Genomic DNA, 10,038 nt, shown 5'->3' with positions numbered 1-10,038 from the left:
GTTTGTATTAAGGAATTCTGTTGAAGTAAGGGAGGAGAGTGGAGGTGAAATCAGATTACCAAGGATTCTTAAAAGCTGCATAAAGAAGTGTGAACTTTCTGCTGTGGACAATAATATGCCTTGAGCAGGAAGTGTGTACATATTAACTCACATGTATATTAACTCATTTAATCCTTACAACAACCCTATGAGCAGGTGTTAACCATAGTCCCATTTTACAGGTAGGGTTCAAACTCATTCTCTATGCCAAGTACATGTCATGACGACTTGCTAAACATAAGGACAAAGTGCACCAGATCCACGAGGCCAAATCGCAAATTAAACAGCAGGATTATTTTATAGAGAACAATTTTTGACCGTACGTTTGAGATGCAGATCATGTGAAAGATCATGGTGTACATAATTCAACTAGAAATGGGGTTGGTGTTTGCGAAAAGGAGGTGGTAGTCCTTGAGGGGTTCTCCTTAGGACAGCATCTTACTTCAATACCAGCCAGTGTCCCACGTGCCCACTCCAAGGCCAGATCAAATGATCAAGGGGTCAGTTTTGCCCTCAAGTGGGCTCTCCCTCCTCACCTAAAGGATCATGTGGGCAGAATGGCCAAAGCCTTGTTTGGGATGAGTTCCAAGAACAGGATTGGTCCTTAATGGTTTTCACAACCACCTTTTGTGAGAGACTCAAGCTAATAGCCTGCATTTTGTCTTCTGATTGTCCACTTGGGGTGCCTTGCTGTATATGATCAATAAGAAGCACAGTAACCAGTTTTTCACATTTCACGTTTTGTGAATTGCCTCAGGAAAGTTTAAATAGGGACCCATCTCCTGGGCCACTCAGAGTTCACTCCTAGATGATGCCATGCCACAGCTCATGTGCCTGTGCTCAGTGAGTTCAAATTTCTACAACTGGAAGTTCTGATGAAATGTAAAGGAAGCTTGAGTCTGTGAGCTGCTTTGCCCACAGTGTCTGCTTGCATCAGTTACATTAAGTGGGACTCCCAGGAAATGAAGTCCAACCGTGTCAATGAATGGAATTCAGGTGCACGTAGGCATAGACAGTGGACATCACGGGGAGCGGGCTGAGGAGTCGCAGGGACCCACAGGGGCCAAATCACGATAAGAGAGGGGAATTGTGGGGTCCCCTGGAGAAAATCCACCGTAAGAAAAGAAAGAGTCTAGTTTCATGTGTTGGTCTTGGCGACAGGACCTGAGGGGAGAGGGGAGAAATTGTTGCAGGCATGAAATGGCTTCATCGTGGCAGCTGTTACTTGAACCCACTCCTCCCCAGCGCTATGTATGATACTAAAAGAGATGTGACACCAAGATGCCTTGCTATGCGACCCCTCTAACAGAACCTAAATCCAAAGAGAAGTCATTTCCTAGTCCATCCATCTTCAAGTGAAACTGTGAGAGCCTGCCCTGCACTAGAGAGCAAGGGTGGCCAGGCCCTGTGGGTGACCGCCTAGGGTTTCCAGAGCAAGGCTTCAGGATGCGGGCAGCAGAGACACCAGCCCCAGGAGAGCAGGCAGCAGGCCACGGGCAGGTCACATCAAGGGCATGAGTCACAGCCCAAGTGTGAGTGACGTGGACCCCTCGGGCAGTGCGTATGAATCAGAGAATACTAGGATCCAATGAGCCAGCCTGTGGGTGCTATGAGACACACTTGTAACTCCCCTAGCTTCCACAAAGGAAAGGGAATCACAAAAGAAGTGGAGAAGCAAAAACAGGTGACCTTGTCTGTACCTACATACCATTCAGTATGCAGGTTGCTGTACCTTTGTAGATGCCATGTCCTTGTTCTGAAGTCCACTTTGTCTGATAGTGATATTGATATAGCCACTCAAGCTTTCTTATGACTAGTTTTTTTCATGGTATATCTTTTTCAATCATTTTACTTTTTTTTTTTTTTTGGTACAAACGTGATTTTATTCTTGTAATTTTATTAACAATGCAAAAATGGTTAATGGGCAGGCATCACCAACTTGACTCACCTATCTTAGCTACCCTGTGGAAAAAAGTATTTTCTATTTTACAACTGACCTAATGCCTGTTCGTAAGAAGGTTAAAAATGTCATCTTGGACCCCAAGTTTACACAATAAATTAATCTAAATTATACAATCAGACATTATATTCTTTTTTAAAAAACCTTTAAAAAGGCTCCTGAAGTTCTTCAACTTTTAAAACACCTGTCCAAGTTGCTTGCTAGGTGAAGAGGCACAGAGGGCTGACATTCAAAGAAACAATAAAAATATCTGTGAGACTGTCCATCAGTGCTTTATTGATGGCAGGTCTCTATACTGGTATATCAAAAATACATTTTGAAGAGTTAAAAAAAAATACTCTTGTTCATTTCTTAAGTTTCTTATCCCTTAGTGTCCACATTAATAAAATCTTATAGTCCATGTGAAATATTATGACAAGTGAATTATACAATGTACACTATACTGAAGAGCAAATCAAATAGCCAAGGACCTAACAATCTGGGAAATTTCACTCAAGCCTATTTTTGCTTTATTGATCTGGACACAAGTACATAAGTCTGGAAGGAAAAGACAGACTCTTGCAATATTTCCAGAATGATAATTCATTCCCACCGTGAATAAAAGTAGCGCATGCAGCCCAGGCTAATTACACACAAATGGGCAGTTCCTATAAAAACAACAGCAGTCCTCTGGTCTGTCTTTCATCATCATCACAAAGGTGTTTATCTCCATTGTAGTGCTGGCTCAACCTCCTCCACAAGGAGTTGGGAGTGGACATTCTTGCACAGAAGTCTGGCCGCTTTCATTTCTGCAGCACGATTTGTTCCCATGTTTATAATGATATTTCAGTGTCACCTATTCCTCTGCATATTCCGATCAAATGACATCCAAGAATATCAGCAGATCATCACCCTGACTGCATGTGAATCAGAGGCTTGGCCTGGTACAAACTCCGGGCAATCAATCAACTGAGAGAAGTCTGTCTGGCACACTACGTGGAGGAGGGCCCGGAATTGGCCATTTTTCTGGTTCTATCTTTTTTCTCATTTTCTCGTCCACAATTTCCACTTCTGTGCTATCTTTCAGTGCCTCCAAAATGCGATTAAGGTTTGTAGTGAGAACCTGAACACGGTGGAAACCAGCAGTCAGGGAAATAGGCAAGAAACCTTGCTCATCCATCTTTCTCCTGAGAAAGAAGTCCTGTTCCAAATTTTCTATACTGAAGTAATATTCAATTTGGCGCTTAATATACTCTTTAAGCAATGCTTCTTCCACAGGATACACCTGTACGCCTGTACCATCATCATAGTAATACATCATGCTGGTATTAAGTTCTGTTTGAAATGGCTGATCAGTCCTTTCACCATGTTCTCGATAACCATAGGAATAATCAAAGTTCAATCGATTTCCTCTGCCTCGGCCTTTTCCCCGTCCTCGGCCTCTTCCTCGGCCTCTAAAGGAACCTCAGGTATTACCACCCTCACTTCTCACACTGGAAACTTCATCTTGATTATCTCTCTTTTCTCTTTCACATCTCCAACTTCGTGTGTCATTTCTCCTATTATTATGTGAGGATTTATTTGCTTCAGGTTGACATCATAAGCTATTCCGGGACCCTGGTCTTTCTCGATTGTCTGGTCTTACATCATCTAAGTGGAGTGGTACCCACTTGTGCTTATTAGCTCTCTTTCGTTGATTACTTGACTGAGCCTCATCCTCACTGACATTCTCACCAGGACCATCTACTTTTGTTTCCGGGCTTTGCTTGCTTTGCTTTCACTGTTAGTTCTCTTTTCAACCTTGTCTTCTCTTTCTTTTCTATTTTGTGGCTTCTTATTTCCTTGGCTGACGACACTCTGACATTCAGTGCTCACTAATTCACTTGGTGTTGGCCAGTTCGCCATATCACTGAAATCACCGGCCTTGTTGGACTTCTTTGTCTTGGGTTTTCCTGCTTTTATAATTTGGGGGGAACGGAGCTCGGCTCCTGCCCTGGCCAGGCCGCCGCCCGCGGTGGTTGACAGACGAGCCCGCCTGGGTACCACCCTGCTTGAGGGCCGGCCCCGCCCCAGCGGCCCGCCGAGGCGGAGGGCGACCAGGGCGGGTCCCCGGCTCGCGGGCTACGGCGGGCCCCTCTGCGAGCGCAGGGGCGGGGCGCGCACGGGGCCTCTGGGGCTCCACTCATTGTACTTTTAACCTGTGTCTTTTTTTTTTTTTTTTTAATTACTGAAGTATAATTGACCTATAGAACACTTTGTTCGTTCCAGGCACATAACATAATGATTCGATGTTTGTTTACATTACAAAATAATCCCCACGATAAATCTAGTTACCTTCTGTCACTATGCAAAGTTCTTACACGAGTATTGATTATATTCGCTATGCTGTGCATGTAGTCCCTGTGCCTCATTTATTTTGACTGGAAGTTTGTCCCTCATCTCCCTCTCCTGTTTTACTTCTCCTCCTCACCCACCTCTTTAACCACCACCTGTTTGTTCTCTGTATACACGGTCTTTTTCTGTTTCATTATGTTTCCTCACTTGTTCTGTGTTTTAGATTCTACCTATGAGTGAAATCATACGGCATTTGTCTTTCTCTCTCTGACATTTCACTCAGCATAATACCCTCAAGGTCTATCCTTGTTGTTGCAAATGCCAAGGTTTCATTCTTTTTCTTTTACGGAGAATAGTATGCAATTCATAAAAAGAATGATATCTTGGCTATTCTACATAATGTTGCAATGAACATAGGGGTGCACATATCTTTTTGAATTCGTGTTTTTGTTTTCTTCAGAAAAACACTCAGAAGTGGAATTGCTGGATTGTACAGTAGTTCTATTTTTAATTTTCCAAGGAACCTCTAAACTGTTTTCCATACTGGCTGCACTAATTTATATTCCAGCAGTGCACAAGGGTTCTCTTTTCTCCACAGCCTCACCAACACTTAATCACTTAAGTGATTATCTTTTCTTCTGCAACGTTTAACCTGTTGTTAATCCCATTTAGTGAATTTTTCATTTCAGGTATCATATTTTTCATCTCTAGAAGTTCCATTTTGGGGGGTTTATTTATTTTTTTGCACCTTCAGTTTCTCTCCTCACTGTCTTCATGTTTTCCTTTAAATATTTGAACAAAATTACAGCAGCTGTTTTAAAATCCTTGTCTGCTAATTTTATCATCTGTATCATTTCTGGATATATTTCTATTGACCTTTTTTTTTCCTGGTTACAGGTCACATTTTCCTTCTTCTTGGCATGCCTAGTAGTTTTTTATTGGATGCTAGATATTATAATTTTAAGTTTCATGTGACTAGATTTCACTGTCTTCCTTTAAAGAGTGTCAGACTTTGTTCTGATAAGCAGAATATCATGTTCTAAAGTCATACAGTTTGTAGGCTTTTGTGGTTTTATCACTCTACATAGTGCTTTTGAAATTCATCCATGTTGTTGTATATATCAGTAGTTTGTTTCTTCTTATTGCAGAATAGTATTCCATTGTATGCGTGTACCACAATCTGTTTATCCATTCACCAGAAAATGGACTTTTAGACTTTTTATTTCCAGGTTTGGTCTATCATGAGTAAATATGCTATAAAAATTTAGGTATAGGCCTTTGTGTGGACACTTTCAGTCCCTTGAGTAAATTTCTAGGTATGAAACTGCTGAATCATATGATAATTGTATGTTTAAGTCTATAAAACTGCCAAACTGTTTTCCAAAGTTGCTGTACTATTTTGCATTCCCACCAGGAATATGTGAGAGCTCCAGCTGCTCCACATCTTTGTCAGCTTTTGGTATTGCCAATGCATTCTTTGACTTATTACTGAGCTGAAAGAGTTATTTATATATTCTGGAGACAAGTTCTTTATTATATAGTTTGCAAATATTCTTCCTCCCAGTGTGTGCCTTGCTTTTCATTTTCTTAATGTTGTCTTTCAAAGGGCAGAAGTTTTTTATTTTGACAAAACCCATTTTATCAATTGTTTTCTTTTATGGTTCATGTTTTTTAAATCCTATTTAAGAAATCTTTACTTAACCCAAGATTATAAAGATTTTCTCCTATGTTTCTGTGTTTTCTTCCAGAAGTTTTATCGCTTTAGCTTACATTTTTTTGTCTATAATCCATTTCAGTTTGATATCTTTGTAGATGTGAGGTGAGGGTCAAGTTTTTGTTGTCATTATTCTTGTTACTCTTTTGGTTTTGTTTTCATATACAGACATCCAGTTGCTCCAGCCCCGTTTATTTAAAGGGTAATCCTTTCTCCACTGAATTTCCTTTGCACCTTTGTCAAAATTCAGTTGATCGTTTAGGTCTATTTCCAGAGTTCCTATTCTGTTTCATTATTCTGTAAGACTATTCTCTTGCCATTATCACACTTTCTTGATTATAGTGACTTTATGGTAAGTCTGAAATCAAGTAGTGTGAGTCATCAACTTTGTTCTTATCTTTCAAATGGATGTACTAAAGTTTTATTTAAATTTTTCATGTATAGTCATAAATTGAACTACAGAAGCATTTTGTGCTATATTTTGCAGATTTTAGTATTAAAGTTATGCTTATTTCTTATCAATTGAGGAATTTTCCGTACTCATCTGGGGTCTGAAATAATTTGATTAACATAGAAATTAACTTTTCTTTGAAGCTTAGAGGAATTCAGTTGTAAACCAATTTAAGGAGGTTTTTTTTTTTCTTAAAGGGAAAGTTTAACAATCTTTTCCATCTCTCCTATCATTTTTGGTTTTCTGTATCTTCTTGCACCAATTTTGCTCATTTATATTTTGCCAGAAAATCCTTTACATTGTTAATGTCCAAGATCACACAGGTAATAAGTAGTAGAGCCAGAATTTGAACCTAAGATGTCAGGCTCCAGAGTCCCTGCATTAACCACTAGATATCAGGAGATACTCATATATAGTGACCTTTAAATTCAGGAAATAATTTGATAAAGTCTTTCATGATATCCTTGTGAACAAAATGAAGAAACTTGAGCTACAAAACGTGCTGAACAACATTACCCTTAAAGAGTCCATCTTTAGCTCTCTTTTTCAAACCCATCAAGAAAGAAAATACTAAAGGGCTTAATATAGATCCAAAGACGTGGATGAGAACATAAAACATGATTCCTGAATTTGCAAATGATGCAAAAGAGCATCTGAGATCTTAATGGCAAAACAGAGCTCAAAAAATCTTCCCCACTGCAACCTAGTCAATCAAACAAGTATAAATTGAACAGATTGTAGGCCCCATAAGAGCAAAGACCAAATGTGTTTTATTCATCCATGTAAACAGAGCTCCCAGCAGAACTGTAGATGCTTAGTAAATATTCTTTACATTTACTGGAAGAAAAATATATACATTACTGATCTTCAACAACTACACAAGTTTGAATGAAGATGACATGATTAAACATTGAGACAAGTGGAAGATACAAGTTTTGGTTTGTGACAAACTCAGTATAACTCAATAGTGTGATGGTGCAGATTGGGCATCAGAAAATTTAAACTCATAGCAAAATAAAGCTAATAATAATCTAAAAGACTGTTTTGAGGGTAAGATCATTCATGTGAAATTTTTTTTGCAAATTAAAAATGTCCATTATTAAGTACGCATTATTATTATTAGATTATAAATCCCTACATTGTTAAGAAGCACTTTGAGCTTATCTGTAATTTTTCAATTTGGGAGAGGGGGTAAGATTAAGAGATGGTAGATATGAAGTCCTAACTAGATGTCTGAAGCGTAGTAAACATTTAATAAATCTCAGCATAAATGCGTTATCCTTTCACACATAGGAAACTGTATATAAGTATATATGTGATCATTTATACACATATATTTATATATATGGAAGGGTATATATCAAAATGTAAAGAGGTTTTCCCTAATTATCCCCGTCACTATTCTAGATACTGGAGACACAATGAAGAATTAAATAAACAAAATACTGCCCTCAATTTTTTGTTATTTACTTCTTTCCAACTTCTCTCCCATGTACAAGAATCACTTTCTTATTATAGAAGAAAAACCAAACTATAAGGACAATAAAAATATAGTGGTTGCCGGGGTTTGGTGGGGGGGGAGGAGGGGGAGGAGTAGCAGGAGCACAAGGGATTTTTAGGGCAGTGAATTATCATTTGGCAAAACCTATAGACTGTACAACACAGAGTGAACACTAATGTAAATGGTGCATTTTAGTTACTAACAATACATCAATATTGGTTCATCAATTTTTACAAATGTACCACATCAATGCAAGATGTTAGTAAAGGAAACTGAGAAGAGGGGGATGTGGGAACACCATACTTTCTGCACAATTTTTCTGTAAACCTAAAACTGCCTCCAAAAATAAAGTCTATTAATTAAAAACAAAAAAATCTCTAAAAAAAAAAGAAAAGAAAAAGAAAAATCAATGAAACCTCTGGTTTGCTTAAGTGAACACTTTCCAAATGCTGAATTGCAATTGCATTACTATTCCTGGCAGCAAAAAACTAATGGCCTTTTATCCTTTTATGGCAAGAAGTCTTCAGCTGCATTTCTCTTTTTGCCCCAAGTCTACTGAAAAATAACAATGAAGTGCCTGGTCAGGTATAGAAAAACCTCCTTGTTACCAATTTTTTCTTTATTATATGTGCTTTTATATTTTTTGATTATAAGCAATTAGCAGTTGCTTGGCCACAAAGTTTGGGGCTGTCTTCCAGGTAGAGGTGAGTCGTCTAAATAAAGCACCTATTGTCTTCAGTGCTGGGTTTCCAAAGCCACCCCCGCATAACCAGTTGTGGAATTCTTCTTTGATTGAATGACACTCACATCTGGCTCAGTTCTTTTCATATTCATTCATTCAACAAATATTTAACAAGTATCTACTGTGCTGGTCACCACGCTAGGTTCTGGAGATAGAGTGGAGAATAAAGTGGAAAATGTCCCTGTCCTCAAGTAGGTTGCATTCTAGTAGGAAGTGGGAGGATAAACAGTTAAATATAATTTTTCAGGGAATTCCCTGGTGGTCCAGCGGTTAGGACTCAGTGCTCTCACCACCAAGGACCCAGTTTCAGTCCCTGATCAGGGAACTAAAATCCCACAAGCCGTGCAACGAGGGCTAAAAAAAATTTTTTTTCCAATTATAACACAGGCAAAGCTGAAGATGAGTGCTGTGAAGAAAAGAGAAGTAGGATAAGGAGATATAAAAAGTTTGGAAGAAAGTTTCACTTTGTTCGTTTTATGAGTGGTTGGTGAAGGTCTCTCTGAGGAGGTGATAGTTGAAGACAGCTGAATGAAGTGGGGGGGGAGAGAGCATACCATAGACAGGGCATTCTCTTAGGGAGAAAGTCAGAATACCATAGAACTTGGCCTGACAGTAAAAGAAACTATGATACAGTTAATTTTCAGGATTGAGCTGCAGATGGTTTAATACTTTTCATACATTTGTCTGATGATTAATTTTATTTATTTTGAACTAGGCATAAAGTTATATGTTTTCTTAATAGAGAAGCCCCATCCTTCCAGGCCTGATTGTTTATTGATAATAAGGAACCAGCAATTAAAATTTTAACCGGAAGTAAAATGGCCCTAAGAAAAAAATCAGCCAGCCACCACTCAATTTTCCCCTCTTCTACTAAGTTTTTTACAGAGAAATTAAGCCTTAAGTTACCCTAGTCTGATCTTTGTCCCTCTTTGAAGATGAGAAACTTCCATTTTAAAGAGAGTGGGGGCTATTTTCTATTCAAAGCTAAACCTTGTTAACATTTTGGTGTTTATTATTCTGAGGGTTTTTTTCTATACATAGTATAGAAATTTTTTTAAACTTAAAATATTAGGATTATCATATACATTTTACACATGTCTTTCTTACTTATGTCTTTCTTACTTAATATGCGGTAGCCATGATTCCTTGTCATTAAATATTCCTCTAAGACATCATTTTTAATAATAGAAATATTTGAGGATCTACTGTTTCCCATTCTCACCTACACTAGATTTTATCTTTTCATTAACCCTTTGCTAATTTGGAGGATGAAAAGATATTTCCATTTTCATACTGTGATTACTAATGAAGTTGAATT

The 10,038-nt window shown here is 38.4% G+C and overlaps 1 pseudogene; it reads right to left on the bottom strand.

Annotated features, from left to right (window-relative positions):
- Positions 1-2,816: 2,816 nt before the first annotated feature.
- On the bottom strand, positions 2,817-3,958 carry LOC130854376 (la-related protein 1B-like; annotated as a pseudogene).
- Between the last annotated feature and the right edge of the window lie 6,080 nt (positions 3,959-10,038).

The sequence above is a fragment of the Hippopotamus amphibius genome, chromosome 5 (assembly GCF_030028045.1).
Source record: "Hippopotamus amphibius kiboko isolate mHipAmp2 chromosome 5, mHipAmp2.hap2, whole genome shotgun sequence".
Classification (NCBI taxonomy): Eukaryota; Metazoa; Chordata; class Mammalia; order Artiodactyla; family Hippopotamidae; genus Hippopotamus; species Hippopotamus amphibius.
The sequence above is the reverse complement of the archived record's forward strand: the minus strand, read 5'-3'. Positions and strand labels throughout refer to the sequence as shown.